Source organism: Neodiprion lecontei, chromosome 6 (assembly GCF_021901455.1).
Source record: "Neodiprion lecontei isolate iyNeoLeco1 chromosome 6, iyNeoLeco1.1, whole genome shotgun sequence".
NCBI lineage: Eukaryota > Metazoa > Arthropoda > Insecta > Hymenoptera > Diprionidae > Neodiprion > Neodiprion lecontei.
Window position 1 is genome coordinate 98,743 of NC_060265.1, and position 25,418 is coordinate 124,160.

The 25,418-nt window shown below is 45.2% G+C and overlaps 1 protein-coding gene and 1 long non-coding RNA gene across 10 annotated transcripts in view; one reads left to right on the forward strand and one right to left on the reverse strand.

Annotated features, from left to right (window-relative positions):
- LOC107224301 (fat-like cadherin-related tumor suppressor homolog) overlaps positions 1–25,418 on the reverse strand; it is a 222,825-nt gene that overhangs the window by 82,804 nt on the left and 114,603 nt on the right. The window lies entirely within an intron of this gene.
- Positions 16,352–24,885, forward strand: LOC124295222. Its single transcript, XR_006905142.1, has 3 exons — positions 16,352–16,598; positions 22,159–22,161; positions 24,873–24,885. It is a non-coding gene; the product is annotated as an uncharacterized LOC124295222 (long non-coding RNA).

Consider the following 25,418-nt stretch of genomic DNA (forward strand, 5'->3'; position numbering starts at 1 on the left):
CAAGTATGATAACGTGATCAGTGCGCTGTTCAATCGAACGAATATAATCAACTCTGGGATTAGGAGGTCAACTTGTTTGAGGCGGACTCCCCGGGACTCCCCGATTTCCGATCAGAAAATTTATCGATTTAATTTAGGCACAATACAATTAGCGTTGATTAATTAGGAGGCTCGGAAGCGAGGGTTGGATAAAGGCGTACCATTTTTTCTTTGCTTTCAACTTGCGAATGACGATCGGAATGAATTCCCGACGAAACTAAGCCTACCGCTGCTGCAGCGGTAGGAAAATTCGTGAGACAAAGGGTGGCGATGACGTTGAGTGAAAGCTTAAAAGCAGTAAACGAAAGGGAGATGAAAATTGCAGCGAGCGCGAGTCGGTGAAAAGGTGCACTGAAACGAAAATGATAATTCTTTCTTTTATATATATATATATATATATATATATATTTTGTTCACCTAGTGAATGAGGAGCGTCGAGGAATATTAACGGGGAAATAAATGATCCGTTGATTGTTACGGAAACGGAATAATGCGGCGTAATTCCCCACCTGTCTACCCTGCGGCCGGCATTAATATACTCAAAGCGGGATATTAATAGCCTGTGGTTCGACGTGTTTTTGAACTTCGGCTTCTCGCCGACGCCGACGTACCGAGCCCCTGACGCTGTAGTCGCGGCGTCGCGCGAACTCCGAGTAAAAAACGATGCGAAGATGGATCAGCTGACCCAACGCGAACCGCGGCCACGAGTTGCTGCGTAATTAATTGACCAAGAAATACTTTTCTCGCTTATTGATCGTTAAGAAAACGCCCCGCGCCTTTAGTCGGATTCCTGAAACCGTTTCACCCTTCACGCGTTACAGTAGGTACTGCTCGAAAAAAGCTCTGCAAGCTCTCTCGAAATTTTAACGTAACGATTTTGACGGTATTTTGCGTCGTTCTTGAGGGAAAAAATATACCTATCATCGTTTTTCCCTTCTTCGCATACAATTATTTGTGAAATTTGAAAAAAAAAAAATAAAAAGTGTAAGTTGGTTTGTTCGTTCTACTCTGAATTAGAGTCGGTCGTTTTATTCTTGTAAAATCCAACTCAATTTCTAACCGATCAAGCTTAGATTATGGATTTGTTGAGAGTTCATGCGGAGCAAAAGGTAAAAAGGGACCAACCCGCACACTTTCTTCTCTTCTAATTCAAGCGAAGCGCTTTTAATTTCCTTTCAAGCATTTCGATTTCCGCATGCCACGATTCTCCCAGTCTGTCCTGCCCGTGCTGTCTGTGTGAAAGCAAAGTTTACAAAAATTGATCTTTCAGGAGGTCGAAGGATCGATAAGTCGAACTTCACAATGCGACGTTCCGTGTTTAAGGTGTGGTCTTGTGACGCGCGTGTTACAATGGCACGATCACTGTACTGAAATAATTTTAAGTGTAATATTTTAGGAATTAAAACGAGTGTAACTTATACAATGTAATACACGCGAGAGCGCGAGACTAACGATAAGGCTAGACTAGAGTGCCGTAAGGCTAACGAGGTCAGCGTCAATTTTCACTGGCGCGACGTTCCTCGTATTGCGAGTTGGGAATCGAAAACCGGGGTCCTTGAACTTGTGTTGAAAAACGATTATGGATAATGCAGCACATGGGCGCCCCAAAGTTCCCATCTTTCTATCAATTTTCAACTGCAAAAACTTACGAACAGCAAAGAATGTCTTTCAAAACTGTGATTGAACGAAATTTTTCTACCTTATCTTTCAAGATTGCCGGACCTCTATTCGTTCTTCACTTAGTTTTTTCACTGTAATTGAAACGGAATTCGGCCGCGGTACGCAAACTTTATTCACTAACTTACGGATAAGTTACAAAAGCGTCTGCTGGCTGTACTTGTAGCTCACACATGTTCACCTATCTTAACTGCAAGTGTACCTGTTGGGAGTCTTTGAAATTAACGGTGGCATAATTTAGAGGTGATCAGAGGTTGGTTTTAGTTCGCATGACAAAACACCGACGTCAGCTATTATAACGATACGGCGGCCCGGTTGGGTAACGAGGGTCCGTTTTTCGCTAACCGCGTAAAGCGATAAAACCACAAAGAGAGGATGAAATAATCGTAGGGGGAGAAGAAAATCAATTCACATTCCATTAACGCTCGCTTCATCATTAATTTGGCCCTGATTGATTCAATTTCCTGGTTTTGACAAGCCGCGAGAATGCAATAAAAAAGATATTTAGATTATAGAGGTGGGTTTGTAATACCGATCGATGATGAACAATATTTTTACATTATAAAATTTTCACGCAAATCTGTGAGAGCACGAAGATGAATCGGAGAGAAAAAGGACTAAGGAGGGATAGGCAAGGAAAACAAAGAAAAGAGGCAGCGAATTACGACGCCGTTTGTGAATAAAACAAAGCTAATGGGGTGAAATGAGAGCGTAAAAAAGACGAGTGACTCTGCTTGTTCTTTTTTTTTTTTCCCCAGCATGAGAAACAACATGCAGAAGAGCTGAATGATTGAAAGTTCAGAAAAATTAAGAACCGAAACTTGGATGGATTAGAAATTTTTTTATTTTTTTTTTTTTTTTGTCATTTAATACCAATTAACTTCCGAAGAACAAATGATCAAATTTGACTGTATGGCTGTCAATTCCGTGGTGCAGAAGAACTATTCATTATTTATTATGTGTTATTTAAATTCGAATTTACACTTTTTTGACAATTCTCCATGAACAGGTGGGGGCAATAAAATTAAGCTGAATCAAATAATGTTTCGTAACATATACACGGACACTGAATTTTTTGCTGGATGATGTTTTGTGCACAATTAGAGACTCGTTATACAATAATTCACCGGTGTCGGTACTCGAAAATGGATTTTCCGATGCTGGCGATTTGAAAGATTATAACAGAAACAGCCACCATTACGAATTATATTTCAGGAAGCTATTCAAAACCGTTAGAAACGACGGCCGCAACGTTTTTGGCTACACAATTTGTTCGCTTATCGACAATCTCAACTGATTTAGCGGCTATACCTGAGTATTTACTGTCCCAGCTCGATTACCCCAATAGAATTGTCGATGCTAAACCTTATTCATACTGTCAATTTACATAGTCCGCTTTGGCCACATAAGCGATGATTGTACCGGTCCAAATAAAACAAGATCGGCGAAACTCTCTCCTTCCTGGTGGCAACAAGTCGGCTGAGCACGAACACTGCGAGATGTACCCAACAGGCATATTCAACACCACCGATTGTGAGAAGCTTCTTATCACCGAAACTGATGGTGATCGAAGCGAAGATGGTGTTGAACTGCCGGTAATTGTTAAAATCACACCGTTCATATTAAGAGCACGATGAGAAAATTTTTTTTTACAAAACCAGGAACATAGTATCAAATTACCGACCATGTGACCACGTTTTCGGACGTTCCTGACCAAGGATGGCAGACTTGGCACTTTATTCGAAATACCAGTTTTCATTAGACGGATCGAGAAATACACGAAAGCGGAAAAATCCGAACAGATGAAATACAGGATACCTAATTTCGATTTCATACATACGCAGGTCACGAAATGATCGGACGTCGTCGTGAAGAGATAACGAGTTGTATAAAAATCGTCGTCTTGTCTGTCAGGACGACAAGATGGGCAATGTGGCCAGTGCTACGTTCGGATTGATCGTGTCATTCTTTCATCTGTGAACGAGATTAAAGACACCGCTGATTTATAGAGGAAACTTCAATTCCCCCTGCCCCATAGCCACACACGTGCCAGCCGGCTTCTTTTTCTTAGGCTGTCGCCGTGGCCACAGCCACGCAATAAGACATGACACGGCGGCGAGAGGAGGGACGGAACGAAAAAAGAATCCATTTCATCGTGAATTCCACCTTCCTACCTATAACGCATTTTGAAACGATGGTCCACGGCCCTTCCCCTTTTCCTTTACCTCGCCATCGTCATCTGACATTCCCGTCTAGTGGGGAAAATTTCTGAAGTCTGACATCGTTTCAAATTCGGTGTACAGCTAGCCTGGGAATCTCATTATGTCTGAGGATATTCTATCTCGAAGCACTGCACATCGCAGAAGTATTACGGAACGGTAATAGAGCGATATTGTGTAACGCAATTTTGAAAAGGGACTCAAAACGCATAGATATACGAGTATCTGCGATGGTGAAATCGGTGGGTGTATTGCACCATTTATTCTCTCACGCAGAAGAATAAAAACAGCTGGCGTCGAATGAATACGACGTGTCATGTTGTAAAATGTGTAAGAGTGTGCGGCGTGATTGAAATTCACACCGTCGGATGAACATTTGCACTGCTTCCGCTTTCGCGATTTCCACGCGTTACTATATATTGAATTGCCTTGCGAAGGCTTGGGAATATCCCTAAAAGTGGAACCGCGTATTACTTCTATTCCAAAACCCGTTCTAATTGATGAAAACTCTGGATGTGCGCGCGTGTGTGTGTGTGCGTGCGTGCGTGCGTTTGTGAATAACCGAAGTTCATCGCTATCGCGAAAACGAGACCGAAATACAGGTACAACCGGGATCACATCCCACTCAAGAATATATTTACAGAGTGAAAATATCTGTACACAGCTAAGTCAAATTTCCAGTGAAATCTGTATTGTAGGACGAAAAAAAAAAGAAAAGTTCTACACTATTGCTCGTCCATTGCTATTTTGCAATTTACGCACGAATTTTTCGTTGAAAATAATGCGAAAGAAATAAAGTAAAATTTTTTCATTTCTCCGACTACGAAGTGAACCTTTGGTGCGCACAGAAGAAGGCCGAGATGAATGCGTAGCTACGATATTGCGCATCTTGAAGTGCGAAAGGTGCTCCACGGCTCTTAATACAATATTCATTCGCTTCGCGCAAACAAGTGTCGGTATTCTATGTAATAAGTAAAGAGAAGCAAAATCAAGTAAGCTCAGAAATTACGGACGAGTAACTCGGTGATCGATTTTTTTAACTCCCTTTCCCGATATCGTGTAGAATATTTGCATTTAGGTATACCGCAAAACGATGGGTGTATTAAACGAAAATTTCGGGAGGCTTTCACGATCTATCGATTGGTCGGTTTAATAACGCCATTAATTAGACATACGCGAGAGAAGTGGTGATCTAATTTACCGTTAAGGAGACACAGGCAGGCGTATACCGGTTGAAGGAACAATCATAGTGTGTAAAAGCATATTCGTATACCAAGGTGCTCCGCAGGGTCTACAAGAAGCCAAAGCGGTCGCGGTGGTCCTCTCTCCTCAGGGTTTGTCCAAGAAGATTTCACTGACTCGCTTTGCGTTTGGCGTTCTAATTTACTCCCTCTGGCGTTATACAGCTCACCCGCAGTTCTCACACACACGAAGACACGTGGCACTTTTGTCTAATCGACATCGCCCTGGTTCGAGCAATCTGTCCTGTCGCTAGGACAGATAAAACGTATACTTACCTGTGAGAAACGAGCCCCGTTGCAGAACCGATGCACACGCGAATAATTTACAAGCTGTACCTACGCGATGCTTCGACGGAAGAATGAGGGAGTGCGAGCGGGAAGTGCAAGACACGCGGAACCGGCGCTGTGTAACGCACAGACGCTGGACGTACCGCCGCCGTGGCTCCCGGCCAACTTTCTTACTCGCGCTTGAAAATCGTAGTAAATACGTACACGCGCGCGAACACACACAAGATGGGATTTAAACCCAGTGGTATAGTCAAAGGAAGAGCTGCCAACTGCCTGCAGAATCCGATCGGCGATTTATAAAATTTACCCCAACGAATTAGCCCTTCTCTGCGTTGTTCGTTGTATTCGTACAGATTCGGGCAGTTTGTCAAGGGGGAAATTGACTCGGAATTGGCGCAAGTCCAGCGGCACCGTCTATCCGGCTGCATTAGGTGTCGCCGATCGTGCTCAACGGTATCTTTTCAGGCTCGTTGGATTGTCTCGGGTGAACTACTTCCTGTCGCATTACCTTATTCTCCTTGCCGCGGTATTCCGTCATATACAAGTCCGAGGAGTAAGATCCACGAGCCTTTGAGCTCGTGTTCCCGACTCCGTGTCTCGCACCTACGATGGAAAAATCTTTTCGTTTCGGATCAGTTTGAGCTCAGCCATTATATGCGATAGTCGCCGTGAGGAGTACTTCTCGTCAGTTCGTGCCGACGTAATCAGCCGTTCTTTTTGCCGTTGTCGTCGTCCTGGGTGTATTTGCATATCAATGTCATCTCCGCGGTTCTCCGTAGCGAGTGGCTCCTCGTTTGGTGCAACGCAATGGCGCACAAGTTGTAGGTACATAGTATATACTTGTTAGCCGTCTTCGTACCTCGCTTCCTCATGGCGCGGATAACTGCACGCCACACCGCAGTCCGGAGAGGGGCTGCAGGAAGCGCGAAACGGTTCTTGGATTCCGTTCCTCTGCGTTCAGTAATTGCGAATCGATCGCGATATCGGATATTCGAATCCCGTCTTCGTTCCTCCTCGAAACTGTTCCTGCATTGCCCGACGCAAGTGCGTCTGCGAGCGACGCTACTGATGCCGGGTCGGTTATACGGATAATCTCACTTTTCAATGATTCTGTATACGGTGGTGCGGGAAGAGAGACTGGTTTTCCGCGGCGCGAAATCACCCTCCGTATCTCACCCGGTAACCCGAATAAACTTCCCAGAGCGAAAGGGGCTGTCCGAAGTAAAAGAGGTCGGAGGAGAGCAGAGAGCGAACGAGAATGAGTGAGGTAAGAGGGGGTGGCTTCTGCCGCCGTCGCTGCACGCTCAAAGTTCAAAGTCACGCTCGAGAACCAATCGAGCCTTCTTTCGTTACCTCTTCCGTTCCTCTCTCGCACCCTCGGAGAGGATGAAGCTTCTCGCGCGCAGATCGGCCTGCTTACGATTACAATCATCCGCCCCGAGCGGACGATGATGCCGTGCCCTGCAGAGGAGGTGGCTCGGGTTACACGGCTATATCCGTGTAGCAGATTTTCACAGCGGTACGAGAACAAATGAAAATATACAGAGATAGGTGAATTATAGACAGAGGGTTAAATTCTCTCTATGTAAGTACTACGGCGAAAGCGGACGGTTACCGCCCATTCCACGTTCGTATATGCGGATCATTGGCGAGGAAAGGCCAAGAGTTAAATGATATTTCCGAGGCCGACAAGTGATATCTTCCTCGAAGAAAATAAACAGGCCTTGAAACGTAATCACTACTCGAAGTTATATTGAAACGTCAGAAGTACACGCCTATTCGCTGCCACGTGATGCAACAGTTACGAGACGAGGGGCTTCCGTTATCACCCGCGAAGGTGAGATCATCATATCGTTCGAATCGACGTCTGACTCGATGCTCGGGCGTTATACCTACATACAGGTATGGGGCAAGAGAGGAGGACCGTCGGTAACATGGGTTCGAGGGAGGATGAATTTCTGATGCGTGCTGCGCTGTGCAGGGGAATCGTTAAGCTTCGGCTGTAAATCTTGACAAATTTATATTTACCGGCGATTTTACGACGGGGTAATAACCGGGGACCGACCGACTCCGGTGTATGCCCCTACCAACCACCTAGGTTAAGCTGTAATAGTATCGATTCCGCCCCCAGGTCATTCTAAAGTGTTCCTCACCCGGACGGTCGACCCTCCCTCGGACACGGCCGCAGCTTCTTATCTGCAGTCATCTTCATTCCCCCTCCGCCGCTTTCTTTCCTTATTTCTCCGGTAGAAACCCGTTTCTATTAGCTGTATATACTTTATGATCACTGCCAAAGTCTTCGGCAAACTGGGACGCTCTCCTCGTTTCAGCGTGAAACGTGAACTCTGAACAGCAGCTGCGGGCAAATAGGTTAAAGCGAAGGAAAAAGTTTTACCCTTTTTGTTTAGTCGTGAACAGTGGAGAGAGAATTCACATCGTACGTTATACCGCTAGTGTGGGTGAGAAAGAAAATGATTGACTTTACTAAATATGACGATGATCGAATATACCTACGTCCATGGAAATGTTTCGTTAATTCGAATAAATATGCTTTCACGCGAGGACAAAGATTCAAGGACAATTCCTCCACCCGTGCGTGGACTAATGCGTTGTTATGAAATCTTGATAGCGTATCATAGATTAATTTCGCCACACCTCGCACCACATTGCGAACGTAACAAAAGCGCACCGATGCGTTTTAGCAGCATGTGTATTAGTATTTAGTGTGAGCGGAGTGCGCCTGCACGCGGATATTCCATTGGAGATTCTACGAGTGTAATTCCCAGCGGCTGGATCGGTACCGTTCGAGATAAAGGGGCGATGGAGACGCAAAGGAAGAGGAGGAGGAGGAAACCGGCTGAACTCTCGGTTGTAGGTATACCTAGCCGAACCGCAATCGAAGAGGCATAAATCTGTCAGACAGTACCGTGAAACGCACCGCGGTGAATGCGCTCTATTTCATACGTTGGACAGTCATTGATATACCTGCCCTCGGTGGAATCCGTGCACCGGGAAATATGCCCGCAGTCGCAGGAGCACAACCGCGAGGAAGAGACGCAACGCTGATCCTGATGCATCAGCAGCATCAGCAGCAGCAGGGCTGTTATCGTCAGCGAGATAATTTCCCACACATGCACAAAGCTATGCCGGCAAGAAACCGCAGTCTCGATTTCGCCCTGCCGCGTCATCCTGAAGGGTTCCGCCTCGTACGAAGATAAAAAGTTGCAGAAGAGTCGCGGGCGCGGTTTCAGTTCTGCTGCTGCGGCTCGGAGCGAAAATTCACGAGTCAACTGCACGAGGTTAAAAAGTTACGCTTTGGAATTTTATAATTACGGATGTTATCTCCGACTATGGTCCGTTCCGGCTGAAACTTCATCTCCTCGCAGGGTTTCGAATCGGTTCCCCGAAATCTTTTGCTCGGAAAAAATCTGAGTACAGGGAACGCGTGTTCCTCGATGCAGCCTAACAACAACGTCCAATGAAAGGATACATTTTCATATACGTTAATATCTATACATGGATATATGCATAGGTATACGATTGAGCGTGCAGCTTTAGGGGCTTTCGGGTTCACCGAAGCTGTTCTCATAGCCCTACGAGGTCAAAAGAGCGAGCGATATCTTTCTTTTTCGCTGCTTCTATATATTTTCACGCTATATGTAGCGTGACGATCGCGGGGATTCTAGAGCAATATGCCATGCTCGTGAATTTACCGCGCCGGTGGAAGTCTCTGTATTTGAATGGTAATGATGGTAATTGCATTAAATTTGTTTGTCCCAGGACTTCGCGTTACGGGACAGGAGATATTGCGTAAGTCCGGTCAATTAACTAGCTAAGCTCGTGAAACAAGCCAATAGACGCGGACGATTGCTCGACGTTGCTGTCATTGACAGACTCAGATTTTTAGTTTCGTAATTTCTACACCAGAACAGACGCGGACGTCGATCTTGTCATTACTATTTCTACACCAGAACAGACGCGGACGTCGATCTTGTCATTACTGTTTTCACTCACAATCAGGCTCGAGATCCCAGATTCATCGTTGCCTAGTTGATCCATAGTAGGACATTTCTACCGTAGCTGTACCAACCGTAACGCGGGGTTGCACGTTCTCTGTAGCTGAGACACGACAGTACGCAGACTCGATACGCGGTCGTAGCTACAACGGTGCAGACGCGGACTTGACCCGAGTAGTTGCTGCTTCCTGCAACACGAACGCACGCAGGATTTGGCGCCGTTGCCGTGCTCCTCCGCGAACGAGGGTTTTGTTTAAGACGTCGCTGCCATGGCTAAATTGACTCTACGTTCTAATACCGCGTACCGGGGTTTTCGCGCCGTGGCGGCCCATCGTGACTCAGGATTTCCAGATCAATTTTTGAAACAAAGCATCAGCGGATTCACCGTTGCTGTACTCTAACACTTGGTTTCCATGATTTTGTTGAACACTGTTGATTTATTGAATTGACAATAATTACCAAACAACAGTTTCAATTAGAGAGGGTGTACGGATAGTGTACGATCGTACCCCAAAAGCATGCATTCACGATTCTTAATAACGATCGTATATTTATCCAAGTTATGCCCAATTCCTTGGTTACGCTCCTATTTATAACAATGTATTTCTTACACTGTTTTCTACTGCTAATTCGGAAACTGAAATTACGAAGGGTTTTACGATAGGCGCTTTGCACACAACGATAAGACTGACGTCAAGTGATCGCGCTACGCGCTTTACGATGAATATGCTCGAAAAAAATCTACTCGGGTCAGCTGTCGAACACCTCCTGTCGGACCCTTTATTTATACCCAAAGACCAGCGACGCGGTCCGAGTGACGAAGATGACTAGTCGACCTCTGTCCGTGCGCGATCGTCAATGCCGTAGTCAAGCGTCCTAAGTGTTCGTCAGTCCGCGTGTCGTCGGTCACTTGACTGCAATTCGCCCGGCCGAGCTGACGAACACATTTCGGTAGATATATTTTTAATAGGAAAAATAGGAAATAAACCGTTTCGATGCTTCCAAAGTCGATATAAAACGTGCTTTCCTTTGTTTCCTAAGTAAAACCGAGCTTATGACTACCTGATTTTTCGCCGAGGAAATAAAATGAAAAAAAAAACGGGTAATACCTACGTAAATGTACGTCCGGACTGAAGCCAGCCCGTGAACTTTCACGTATCGTATACATATATACCGACGTGTAATAGCTGGCGCTCATACGCGGCTCAGAATATGTAACAACGATCGCCTCAATCCGTCACAGCAGCAGCAGACATTTTATATTGAAACTCGAGGAAGAAGAGAATACGTAGTAACGAATACAATGCGATGTGACGTGAGCTACTTAAAAGTACTCGACTAGCACTTCGGCAAGGAGAAAGGAGGAGGGACGCGTATACGTGCCCGTATTATGCACACGCCCACAGAAACGATAATTCCTCCTAATTGCCACTGCTGTTACCTATACGATCCCAAATTGCAAGGTCTTCTACGGAGCGAGTTAATTATCCTACATAATACCAGAAATCGCGATGATGGCTCTTTTACTCCCTCCCGTTGCCCGCATCGGCGGTCTCTTTTTACTTCATCAACCCAGGATTTATATACTATCGCAAATTCAAAACTGCCTTGGATTTATTCGTGTCAATTGTCGACACTGTCTTTGCCAAGTTTAAAGAAAACTTGTTTGGCTTAAAGAGATTTTCGAAGATACCGACAATTTTTGTGATAAAACGTAAGTTTTCATTAACGACGAATTTACCCGCGTATTGGCAATTTTTTTTGAAAATAATATTTTGGGGTATTTAGTATAAGCGCACTGTATTCAATTTCAGTGGTGGAGACACGCCGGGTTTTCTCTCGTCGTGACGGAGTTATTGTGGCTAATGAAATAACATAACCAGGTACGTACATACATAACGGGCCATAACCCAAGACAACAAAATTAACGAGCTCTTGACCCAACGGATCCGAGGACCCAGGAGTATTGTGTCTCGGGTATAAGAGGACGGTTGGTAAGCGAGAGAGTAAGTACACCTAGTTGAGGAGTTTCCCTCCCGACTCGTTCCCTGTTATCGCTGATATAATTACGCGATTTCCCTTGTGCCCGGTAACGAAGAAACCTGGGACGAAAATTAGAGAGATTGCTTTTAAAACGAGTTGAAAGTCTTATAACCGTGCATCCGATGATTATTATATCATGGTTAAATTTTCACTGCTCTTCAAGTACGAACGAATGTTTTGGTGTTCACCTGCACCGTATTCGCGGGACTTGAAAATCCCGAGCCAAAACGGAGGAGTGAGAAGAACGAACGCGTTGAAAAGAAATATCCTGACGTTGTCGAAAAATTATCAGGAAAATTGCTCCTCGTTCCATGCAACAATAACGACAGTAATAACAATAATGATAATAATAACAACAATAACAATAATAATTGGATACAGGAGGATGGTTGTGTAGTTTCCCATTAAAAAGCCTAACACCGCAAAACATCGGGACTAAATAATTTGCGCTTCACAGCAGCGGGAGGAATTAAAAGCAATGCGAAATGATAAATAAGAGAGTGGCGCTGGTCGACCAACGACCGCCGCATGAGTCGATCTCGAGGATGGGGAAAGAATCAAGAGGGAAGAGAGAGAAGGAGGGAGTAAAAAACGGAGTGCCGCTCGCCATGCCAGGTGGACCGCTGTACACCAGGAAAGAGATTGCAGCAACAGGCGTCGTCGTTGGGTCGAGTGAGTTAATGAGTCGTGGCTCTATCATCGCACTTGAGCAACGTTACGTCTCAATTCCTGTTGGCGTAACCGATTTTAAGAGCGTAATGAGAGTTCGTAATCTCAATGGCCAGTTATTATACATGTAACATTTCTTCGATAACGTTGATTTTATTTCCTTTTTGTATGATTTTTTTATCACTTTATTTACAGAGTAAGGTGTTCGGGGCGTCTAATTTGGATCAGAATTTTCCCATTCTTGCCGGCCAACGTCATTTTTATATGGATATTCGGATATATTTTTCGCGTAGGCGACGTCGCCTTGATCACCTTTTCGATACCGTTACGTTCTTTCATTGAAACTATTGCATTTTGTTGCCGAGGACTCGTGCGGGGGTGATAAGACCTGCGATTGGTGGAAATTTCTTGGAAAAATCTTCTTGTCAGCACCTTTCGTCGAGTTTTCGACACACGCGTCAGGCTACGCGTTACATTCGAACACTGACAATTTGATTTTATAGATTTAAATCCCGGTTTTTCTCCCTCCGTTACCGACGCGGGCGATTATCCGGGCGGTTGGACGAAAAATCGTACGGTGTATAACCGGATTTTAAAGCTCGCATCAAAGGATTTGTCTGACCCCCGCCACTAATACAAATGAGCACCTGTAACTCTCGGATCAATTCGAATATGTGTTGCTGAAAACTTGCCAGGAATCAAACGCGGGCTTTGTACTTTCGCCCCAGGTAGGCAATCGAGAGACGGAAGAAAGAGGGGCGATTAAACGAGTGAAATTCATTGAAGGATGTTGGCAGAAACGAGCGGACCGAATCAAATCTCAACGGTACACCGGCCATCGTTAAGATTTGAGCTTTTCAAAGCCAATTTGATTTCAGGTCGGGAGATGCGGCGATTAGGTGCTCGACAAACGATGTTTGAAACATCGGTTATCGACCGAACGAACGAATCCAACGGGATTGAGAGTCTGATCGTCGGTCTCATCTGCTGGCTGCAGATTCGAGACACGGAAATCTTCATTTAGCTCGGCGTGAGGAACGGCGTGAAATAAGGCATAGCTTAAGTTGGGCCAATTCATTTCTCACACAAGCAGAGAGAAGTGGGCATCCATCCTTTGTTCAAATCATCCCGCAGCCTTCCATATTCCCACCTCCTTTACACACGGACGGTCCGCGCATTACGGATGGCTCGGCGAACGACTGGCGTGGGCTGCTAAATACCCATTAGTTATGGGTACGTAAGTCCCGGGCTATTACCGAGGCAAGGCCGGGGAATTTACTTGGGCTTAAGGTGAATTTTCTACTCTGTTCCGCCCCGACTATTATATAATATATTTATAGGTGTAATACACAGGGACGTGCGGTATACCTACATATACGCGTATTATCCCGATGCTGGTAGGGAAATTTAATAGAGGAAAAAGGGAGCACATTCTTTCCAGATATCAAGCCAAACCCTCGAGGCGTGCGGGGTACTTTCGCGCACACCTAGACGCATTCCCGCGTCTTTAGTGAAAATTATCCGTCAGCGCCGGTGAAGGCCAGGTCCTGACCCTTAAAACCGTCAATTTTTCCCTAGCATCAGACAGCCGGGTGTCGTGTAGGAGATGGAGGAGCAACGACAGGTATATACGAAAGTAGGGAGGTGAAACATGAAAAAATGAGAAACGCGGATAAGGGAAGAGAAACGGAAAATTATGAAATCAAATGGAAGCGTGCTCTGTTTTCAAGCCGTTCTCGAAATCTCGAAGAAGAGTTTCGAGAACCGGGTTTCATGTTTTCGTTTATTTATCGCGGATGTAAAGGATAAATGAGCGGCGTAAAAGAAATTTACATCGAGGCGAGTAAATTCGCGTGAAAAGAGACGGGATTCTTATTTCGATTACTCGATTTACGGGACTTGCTAAACCTAAGTCTGCAAGTACAGTGTCGGCGCCACCCGCCCACCGCATTAGCTTTCTGCGAGCTTGAACTTACGTAACTGAACCGAAGAGGGAACTGTGGTTAAGATCCAATCGAAACTTTTCCACTTTTTAAACGGTAAACTTTTAACCTGATACGCGTTACTGCACTCGTTCAATTTTCAGCCTAGCTAATTTCCCGCTAGTATATAGGTATACATATACACTAGGAACGTATAGTGCATAAGTAGATATACGTGCCAGGAACATTTTAGGTATTGCATAAACTGATTTTCAATTTCCGGGCAGTCAATTTACGGTGAAACAAAATTTAAAAAAAAAAAAAAAAAACAAAACAGAAAGAAAAAAAAAAGAAAAGAAAAATAAACTATGACAATAGGCAGTACACGGTGTTTCGAGAATATTGGTACCGCGTCTATTCGAAGAATTCAACCACAACTGGTTCAATTCGGGGGCGAATTCGTAGTTGAAATTACAATTGCTATAAACCGCTTGAGCCACAGCGGGAGAAATGCCAATTGGCTCCCAAACCCGATCAGGTGGAACGGATCGCTTTGTAGTTGGCAAAGGCACGTGAGATATCTCTAAGCCGTCTCTCCACCTCAGCGGATGGCATTTCGGCTCAAGTCGGTCGAGCTTAGACGTTCCGGGGCTCGTTGATGGGTGCTGTTGCGGTATGGCGGATAGTGTGAATTATTTACGGTTGCCCAATCCGTCCAGTATAGCCGCCGCTCAATTATCACATCTTCCCGCAACACCGAAAATCGAGCTCAATACCTAATGAGCGTCCAGAACTTTAGGTATGCGACTGATAGAGAGAAAGATAAAAATTGGATGAAGTCCTTATTCAGGTATTTGGCAATTGGTACTACCCCAGAGATCAGGGTGCGGTTTGTGCTGTTTCATACTTACTCGGCGCGTCTGAATCGTTGAAAAATATCTGACCCAGCCCACATCAGGATGCAACTGAGGCTGAAGTAGGTACGGTGTAAGAGAAGGAGAGGCAAACACGCGGTTTCGCGAGAAAAGCAGGCAATAAATTCTATCATAAAATAGCCTCTGAACACCGCGTTCCAACTCACGGTTTAAACGGGCGGAAAATAGTTTTCAACTCTCGTACATACGTATATACATGTATGTATATAAAGTTCTGTGTGCATACGTAACGTTTTGTACCACTCACCGGTGTGTATGAGTAGAAATGAAACCCTTATCTTACGCCACCGTCAAGCTGCGCTTTACCTTACACACAGTCGTATGGTGCACTCAGGCGTAACTTACCTATCGAGGTTTACGTTGTTCAAGATCAACTCGTTCGTTTTCTCGAACGTTTATTTAATATATCGACTAATTATGTTTGTGAGGTTAGTAGCTTTTGTCGATTATTGTGTAGATGGTCGTCGGTGATGAAACGGTAGTGGGAGAAAACGATGTGAAGTATGAAAAACACGTCGTATGACTTTTCTTTTCCTCTCTCTCCCTCCTTTTATCTTTTTCAACATTCTTTTTTTAAACTTTCACTTCCGTCGCGGTATTTTTCCTGGGGGTATGAGCGCCCCACCTTGCCTCCTTAATCTAATCACTAATAATAATAACGCAAATAACAGTCTTGAATCACTAACAATGTCTCTATCTCCAATATAGTCTGTTTCTACTCCACTAACAATTAACTATCGCGTACAAGGAAATGCGGATGTATGGTCTCACCCAAAATTCTATAAGTTTTAACCGAAATTACAGGACTCTCCAAAGAATTTGTAGGTATGAGGGTACATGTATATCTAGGGTAAAGGGTTGAATCTCTGATTCCAGGATACACGAATCACCCTTACATAGGGTAGAGGGTTAAACCTGTATAGGTATAAATGTATATGTGTAGGGTACGGGGTTAAATATGTATATGTATAAGGGTATATATGTAGGATGAAGGGTTAAATGTGTATCCGCATATGGGTACATATATGGGGCAAAGTGTTGAATCTGTATAGACATAAGGGTATGTGTATGGGGTAAAGGGTTGAATCTATATAGGTGTAAGCTTGGGTACGTCACCAAGCTACGTAGCGCCGCGCGTTGGCTCATGCGCAAAGAGTCAGTATGAAAGATGACTCCGAGCTACGAGCACTAATGACAATACAAAAGTCATAACAAAGGTTTGCTATCGGCAACTGTATTGATTTGTAAGCGACAGACAAGGAACTTTGATGGAGTGGATTTGAGGTTATTAATCAACACTTGTATGATGTAGTAAACAACTGAAATATCAAATATTTACAAGAGTTAACAAAACGATAAGTTATTTACATTAATCGCACACACTTACAAACTAACCTGAATCAATACAGTTGCCGATAGCAAACCTTTGTTATGACTTTTGTATTGTCATTAGTGCTCGTAGCTCGGAGTCATCTTTCATACTGACTCTTTGCGCATGAGCCAACGCGCGGCGCTACGTAGCTTGGTGACGTACCCAAGCTCTACATCGGTCTTGAGAGGGGGGATGTAAGCTTGGGTACGTCACCAAGCTACGTAGCGCCGCGCGTTGGCTCATGCGCAAAGAGTCAGTATGAAAGATGACTCCGAGCTACGAGCACTAATGACAATACAAAAGTCATAACAAAGGTTTGCTATCGGCAACTGTATTGATTCAGGTTAGTTTGTAAGTGTGTGCGATTAATGTAAATAACTTATCGTTTTGTTAACTCTTGTAAATATTTGATATTTCAGTTGTTTACTACATCATACAAGTGTTGATTAATAACCTCAAATCCACTCCATCAAAGTTCCTTGTCTGTCGCTTACATAGGTATAAGGTTATGTTGGGGTGAAGGGCCTGGCAGCGGAAAGAAGGGATGGGAAAAGGGGGAGGGGGAATGGGTGGGTTCCTCGGATTATAATATAGAGAGATACATCGCAAGCGAGCTGGTATTTGCCGCGGCTTGCTCGATGGTAGGTAGGCAGCAGCGCGATTCCTGCGCGGACAGCAGTCGAACCCAGGAGGAATAGGAACGCCACAGGAGAAAACCTGCTCAATTTTCAACGTAGAGATAGAGGGGGGAAAAATGTAGAGGATACAACAGAAAAGTAGGTAGAGTATAACCGGAGCGAAGTAGGTAACGCGGAAAAAGGATAAGAAAGACTTATACCTGGTGGTAGGATGAGAAGAGGCAGAAGTAAGCGCAACGACGACGCTCGAGTAGTGGGAGGAAAGAGAAGGAGAAAGGCGGCTTTCTGACACCCCGCGGTGCTTCGCTCGACGTGCGATTGCGGCGCCCACAATCGCGGACGCCTCAGACTAATTAATGCAGGAATTAACCTTCGGGGTTGATGTTAAACGCTGACCAGTAATCGCCGTTCGATCGTTGAGGCTGAACGGAGAATCGGTGCCGATAGTACGATTCTGATCGAGGAGAAAAAAGGGAGCGGCGATTCATTCATTCGGTAGATGCACGGTCGTTGTTCGAATCTCCGGCTGTTTTCAGTTGGCTCAGGTCGTGTTTAGCGTACGCGCGACAAGCTTCTAACCGATCCCCTATGGATTAAATTGTGACAGTACCGGATAGAATTAATTGGAAAACCGACGAGGAGATAAAGTTCCGAATTTTTGACTTGACTTATCTTTTTTCATAGGAATCAACCGCTTATCATGGGCATGTGGCAGCCGAGGATAACACGAGTGCTTACCCGTTGCGTACAAGTTAGGGAGGATTATTTCCAACTTGACACACCCTTCGGGCCCTAAGACGGAGGGATGTCGTGCCGACGGTTGAAGTATGCACTTTGTGCACGCAACCGCTCCTAAATCAAGTCCCACGCGATACAAACGGCGATACGGCGATACGGCGAAACTCCTCTCTACTCCACCTTTTGGTGCACAACTCGTTGTTACTGCCTCGAGTATTGTACCAGTACCTATTCTGACTCTGAAGATTTATTGAACGGACGGCGAGAACGATGTTGCATTTGATTTTTCTCAATTATAGTTGAGGAATTTTCGGTCAGTGAAAACGAGAGTGTGAAAACGCCAACTCGAACATCACATTGCGGTTGAATCCTTTACGAGAATTAAAGGTTAAGAACTATTTTGCCGACCATCCACACCCTCCAACCACACCGCGGTGTGGTACTTATAGATACGTAAAGATACAGGCAAAAGACCGTTCGTTGCGTTTAAACAAAACATTCCCAGCCGGAAGATATACACCCGTCCATTAGTAGAAGCGGCTAAATACGTAGAATATGTCGATACAAGTATGAGGTTATATTGATGATAAATTTATGTATCAACCAACTACCTGTATGCGAAAAACTCTCCGTCTCTCTTTCTCTTCACGGAGCAGCATCTACGGTATACAGCATTTATATTTCATACACATGTAAAGCGTACACGTACTTCTACACACCGCATATCTTCGCCTTGCCCTCCGCGTGTTTCATGCCTGCGCGGTGCGCATATCTTTACAACACCCTGCATACGGCGAGGCTACACCGAAGAAGAGTGCCTTCCTCATCTCGCCTGATGTATATATTTATGAGGAAAAAAGAAGCTTTCCCTGTTTCTTTTTTAATTCATCTTTTTTCCCCAAATTTCTTCCTCCTCTTCTTCTTTTTCTTCTTATATTTTCCTTTTGTCGCTTTTCTTTCACTCTTCACCATCTTTCTCTCCCGCACCAAAAAGTCGCACAACGGTGGCGGCAGTGGAGGCAACCGGGCAAACCGTTAATCCATTCAGCTGGGAGGATGTATATCAGCGTTTCGTTTTCATTTCTTTTTTTTTTTTCACTTTCTTTCGCGAAAAAATCCGGCTCTTAAATTTAACCAAAGGATATAAGGTACAAGTACCGACCGAAAGTTTCCTTCTTATCGCAGCACCGCTTCTTCACACGCGATTTGCATTATTTATCCATTAAATGTCTAGACGTCAGAACCTCGAGTTTAACCAACACTCAAACCTGTAACGCTAAACATCGCGATTCAGCATGACATCGTGAAATTTTCACCAAATATTTACTTCTATTGTAGATCAAAGGATATGCGGAATGACAGAAGAATTATTGGGAAATCGAACTCCGCAGAGCTTTATATAATGTTAAACTAATGCAGGTAGGTACGTCCAGCATCCGTAATTGGCTGCAGGTTAGCATCTAGTTGATGGGATTTTTTGTTGAACGAAGGTATGCACAGAGAAAGATATATTTACGGAGAAGTTGGCCAACGACCATACATGAAGCTTCATTAGGGGAGTCGAGTTGCGAAATTGCGGTGTATATATGTATATGTTGCATATGGCCAACCGCGTGTTCCTTTAAAATTTTACCTCTTTTTCATCTTCGAGAAAAATCGCAGAGAAAGAGAAAGAGAGGGGCGGGGGGCACAGTTAGGCCAGGCGGCGGTGGCATTGATGGTTTTTACCAGGTTTGCCATATTATAACGGGGGGCGTGAACCGCACTGCACCTTGTAACCGACGAACGGGCGAGGTAATTAATTTCTTTAATGCAGAGGGCGCAACACCGCGCCGCGTAGAAGGAGCTGAGCCAAGAGTTTAGCAACGCGAAAGAGGAGGAAAATATCGCAAGGCGTAGCTCGACGCGAGCACCGAGTAAGGCAGGCATTTCTTTGAAAAAGCAAGCCAGAGAGAGAAAATCGCGCGCGCACACACACACGCAGACGCACCACCTTTCCGTCGCCGCACCCCTGCAGCCTTCTTCTAGTTTCGTGAAAAGGCACCGGGCTGTAATAAAACGGCCTTCGCTTCTCGCTGCACTCGCCTTGGTCGAGTCCTCCTCGCTGCCGTAAAAAGGAAACAAGTTACAGCAGTAAGGATGAGAGCGTGGATGAGAGGCTTGTGATGCCGATGTAACGTCAGGCACGCGCTCGACCCCAATATGTTGACGTTACCCCGGAAAAATGACGACGACACGAGACTGCAAGAGGTTCTTCTTCTTCCGTCGGAGCTTTTGCTATCTATGTTTCATTTTATCTCATTACATTTCTCCTTCTTCTTCTTCTTCTTCTTCTTCTTCTTCTTCTTCTTCTTCTTCTTCTTCTTCTTCTTCTTCTTCTTCTTCTTCTTCTTCTTTTTTTGTACTTATTTCGCGAGATTTACGTTTCTTTGAGGACAGTTCAAACCAATCGCATTTTTCTCAAGAACAAAATGAACTTTGCACGAATGGCCTGACGATAGAGACTTTCGAAAGATCCTTATCTTCGTCTTGAATCATTCTCTGATATTTACAGGATCCTATTTATTTGCTCATTCTGTGTTTCTACTGTTCGCAATGAAATTCTGCGCTTCGGAAATTTCTGAACTGATTCGAGTGGTTTTTCCATGGAAATAAGGTTTCATGAGTCGTCGACTCGCTATCGGTGGCTGGCTTCGGCATAATTGACGATAAGCTTGTACCTTGTTGTTAGCCGTAGATCACGCGTGTATTAAACGTAGGTGTTACTTGCGGAATTCAACAAGGTGAGTCGTAACGGACTATAAAACACTAGGCGTCTCCATAAAACAGTCCTCTTCTCTCGCTAAATAAAATCCACAAGAACAGACAGTTGAATAATCGCATCTAACTTACGCGCGGGGAAAATAGAGATGGGACTGAGAATCCGTAAGAAGGGGATAAAACCGCAAGTGCGGAATGAATTCGGGTGGCAGGAAGAGAAAGATAGATAAATGGATAGATGGATAGATAGATGAATATATAGATAGATAGATACACCGTATATTTTATGCCCCAGAACACTTTGGGGCAAAATAGATGCGTAGCAAATATAACCTACGTTAAAAAATGAACCTGACGATATTTATGATTGCTACTTAAAATAAAATAAATATAAGACGAGAGAGAGAGAGAGAGAGAGAGAGAGAGAGAGAGGGCGGGAGGGAGAGAGACAGGTGGGAGGGGGGGATCTGTAGTCCCTTGATCACGAAAGTAGCCGACCGTCCATCCGCGCGTATCGAGCGAGTGCAGAACGGGACGACACTCATCGGTTTTTCTTTGGCAAATATAAACTCCCTTCGATCCCGCGAGACCGTTTCGCGAAACCTCGACTCCGTCGCCGGCGCCCTGATGGAGAAAGAAATCTTTCGGCGATGCATTATGCAATGGCCCAGACGCAGTTCTTTGCCCAAAACCTAAGCCGTTACAGCTCAGCCAGATGCCACCTGTTCGCGCGAATATTTTACCTCCTACAATAATTCGCCTCAGGAATAAAACGGTACAATTTCCTCCTCTGTAAGATTTCGACCTCGAATCATTATTCCCGCGCCGTTGAATCATCACGATCTTTCGGACACTAATTGTACTCGCATAGTTCTGCCACGTATGTAAAATGAATGTCCGTAGGGCAAATGCCCGTTGTCAAAGCCCGAGAACTAAAAGCTCTCTACCGTAACCGCACTCGTTGCGCGTCGATTGAATAAAAGCAAAGCGTTCCGTTTTATGGTCAGCCAGGCCGTGGCCGCAGCGCGGACTTCGGTAAAACCGAACTTCAGCAGCCGACGGAATCCCGGGAGAGAGAATGAATTTCGTCGAGGAAGTCTCGTCACCGGCGATGATCTTTTTACGGCTACGCTCATACTCGTATTCATTGACCACCGCTGCCCCGATGACGTACCTGTGCATGCGCGTGGGAAGCGGTGGAAGGATATCGCACGTTAACGTCGAACCACCTTGTCGACGTTTTACAATTAAAATCACGATTACCTCCGTACAGCCGTAAGTCGATTGAGTTTTGAAAGCTTTGCCAAGTGCCGATGGTGCAGCACGTTGTTAAAGGCGCAATATCGTGAAAGATTTCGAGGCAGGAAGAGGAGCGTTACAGGGACGGTTGTAGCACACCTCAATCGAAAAAGCAAAGGCCGATGCATCGTGAAATCTCACGGATCTCTCTCTCTCTCTCTCTCTCTCTCTCTCTTCCCAACGCGGGTAGCAATACGATTATATACCCCCCTCTTTATCTTTACAGCGATTGTGCGTCTTGTAACATCTGCCGGGTTGAATTTCCGGGCGTATTTTACCTCTTGTTCGGCCCGTAGATCAAGCCCGTCGTTACCAGCGTGGTTTGTACGAGCTCGCGGCAAACCATCGCGGGCTGGAAGAGGAGCGCTGCCAGAGAGACGGAGAGGACACGATTGGAAAACGGGGAAGATAAAGGATGGAGGAAGGACGGGAATGAAGGAGGAGGGCGAGGATCGCGGGGAAATAAAATTCTGCAACATTACGCGGCGAAGGTGGCTTGTAAGACATGAACCCCCCCCACCTCTCTTTGCCCGTTTGTCCGAGGAAGCACAATACGCGTGTTTGATAACCGCACACAAGGCCAGGTAGCATTCTCTCGTTTTGATTTATTCATCGGGAGAACGATGAGGAGCGACGCTTTCGTCCACGAGGAAACGGTCCGAGAAATATTCGACGGACGGTTCCGAAGATCAGGACGTTTCCCGGGGTTATTATCACCCTCGTAGCCGTTCCCTGACACCGTCTCGTCGACGCGAAAACCGCCAACGCGACGGACGCCCGTCAGTGGCCCGACTTCCTACGCACCGATGAAATTTGCAAAAAGGGGACCGAAAGAGAGAAATGGGCAAATATTTCAGGGCAGTAAAAAAGATTCGCTGCTACTTTTTCCTATACCTACAAAGGCAGGCCAGTCGCCTCTTATCCGTCGGTCAAAGTATATCACCGCACACTGAAGATATCTACGAGTCGGCGATATATTGCATAACTTTCGGAAAGACCGATCCGCGACGAGCCTCCACACGGCCGAGTACCATTCGGGAAGACTGAGGAGAGTCTAGATTCCCGATACCGCGGACTCTTCTTCTACCTAAAGTTTCCTCAAAATACGATACGGCGAAACGTAAATATAACCGGCCGTTCCTAAGCTTATCCAATCTACGACTGCATGCATACCCCCCAGGGGAGGTGGGGGGGGGGGGGGGGGGGCAGTAAAACTCGCACAAGGAACGCAATTACTATTACCCATTTCTATCAGCAAAATTATCCTTTGAATCCCACGCCCCGAACACGCGGTGCGCAGTGTTACACGTCGTTGTCGTCATCACGGTAGTAATAAGTTGCAGTTGCGATCGCAATTTTTAAGTCTACAAAGTGGGCGCCACGCTATAAGTACCGATACGTGTCGGGAAAAATTTTTAGGTGCATCTCCGTAGGTATAAAGTCCGTTCTTAAGCGGGTAATTTGAGAAGAGAAACCCAACGATTAAAGAGTTCCGTTTCGTTTGTCCTCTTCCTTCTCCTCCTCGTCCTTCTTGTTCTCCCGAGCTGCTTGGTGCAGGTAGCATGTGTCCCTGAGGAGAGAAACGAGGACGACGAAGATGGAAGAGACGGAAGAGAGTTAGCGGGGCATGTGCACCCATCCTCGGCGTTAAGCGAGTGAATGCAACAAAATGGATAGTGCTTTCGAGGTGAGCTGCGCTGTGGCTTCTATAGAATAATCATTACTTGTACCCTGGTGTTTTACTTAGGACGACGACGACGCGCGACGCTCAACTCCCTGCTAGACGACAACGGCGGCCAGTCGTTATCGCGAGGAACGCAAACAGCTCGCGAGTTGCCAGGCGTTGCACGGCTCAAATTGGCTGGTGCGCTCGTACCTACTAGACGTGGCGATAGCGCTGAACGTCCGGAGAAAACAAGACGGAGCAATGGACTGTCAGATACGACTGACACGTTCCGAGGATTCTGGAAAAATTTAGGAAAACTGGCTGAAAGTAGCTCGCAGTAATTATCTACCGTTACAACAACGCTCTTTCCCCCCATTTTAGCGAGGAGCACAAAGGCGAAGCCAACTTCTTTCGATGCTTTTTTCTTACCGGAAGAAAAAAAAAAAACAATGTTATGTGAGAAAATGTTGGGATGATAATTATACTGAACTGTGCAGAAAGTGTAGAATGAAATTTTTGAAGGGAACGCGAAACGAGAAGTTGGCATTGGTATCGTGATACGTGGGGAGCCGCTGGTTGCAGCTACCTGTATGCAATGAGTGAGAGAAAATTAAGGCTCGAGTCAACGTTGAACTCTCCATCCATTTACCGGAGTTATATCGCGTGTTATACGCGAGATAAGTCAGCCTGCGTGTGTTCGGTCGCACATATCTATTTGCGGGAGGATGTATTTGGGGCTGATTTAAATTGGTCTAACAAAAGCGAGAACCGAATAGAAGTTTGAGAACTTCTCTCCAATTTATAACACAGGAAGGAAGGAAGAGAGGGAGGGAGGGAGAGGGAGAGGGAGAGATGGAGGGAGAGATGGAGGGAGAGAGATAGTGAGACAGGTATTAACTCTATATTGTTGGTTACTTGGCTCGAAAGCCATTTATAAAATATAGGAGCGCGTTGAACCGGCGAAACTATCGTTAATTACACCCACAAAGTATTCAAGTCGAAGTAGAACGTTAGTCAGGCGGTTAGAGTTTCTACACGTCGGGAACGATTGATGTTAGTTGACATGGATACGGTGATAGAATTGTAAAACGAAAGAGAATCACAGTGTCCGACATACCGGTGTTACAGTTAGAAAAGAAAAGGTCATCTTCAGTTATTGCTTCTCATTGTCAACTTGGTAAACAACGGGCGGACAAAATGAATTGTGATTGGGAAACAGAGAGAGAATAAGAGATATTTAATTTGCCTTTGAAAATCCACCCCGAGTGCATTACGCAAAAGCCAGGCGATTGATGAGCAAGGGATAACTCTCTCATTGTCAGAGTATTCGCGTATAACTCTTACCGACAGAGATCGGAAAAGCGAAGAGAGTCAAGCTCGTAACGTTAATGTAACGATTTATTTTTATTTTAGGAAAAATCATTATTTCCAAAATGAAGGATCGTCTGAAATTGACTAATCTAGTTTCAACAAGCAGTATCTTCGGATTTTGGAAACTAAACTCCTTTGAAGTCGTTCTAAACTTTCAAAACAATGATTTCAGTTTCGACATTTCCTTACATTAACGTTACTAACTTCAATCTGGTGAAAAAAGACGAATGCATTCAATACTTATTCAAACGTTTGAAAGCTATCGATTCTCGCCTCATCGGCGTCGGATCAAGTATTCACCTCCTCACCGTACGAAGGTGAGGAGGTGAAAGACGAGCTCCGGTCGATGCTCGCGGATTAGATGAGGCATGGAAAATGACGACGACCACGGAGGGAAGAATTGTACCGGGGGAAGAAATATATGGAGGCGAAGAAGTGATGCCGAATGGATGGCGAGCGACGAGTTTATGAAAAAATATTTCAGGTTAAATGCAATGTGACAAATCGTGGACGTGCGCAACAACG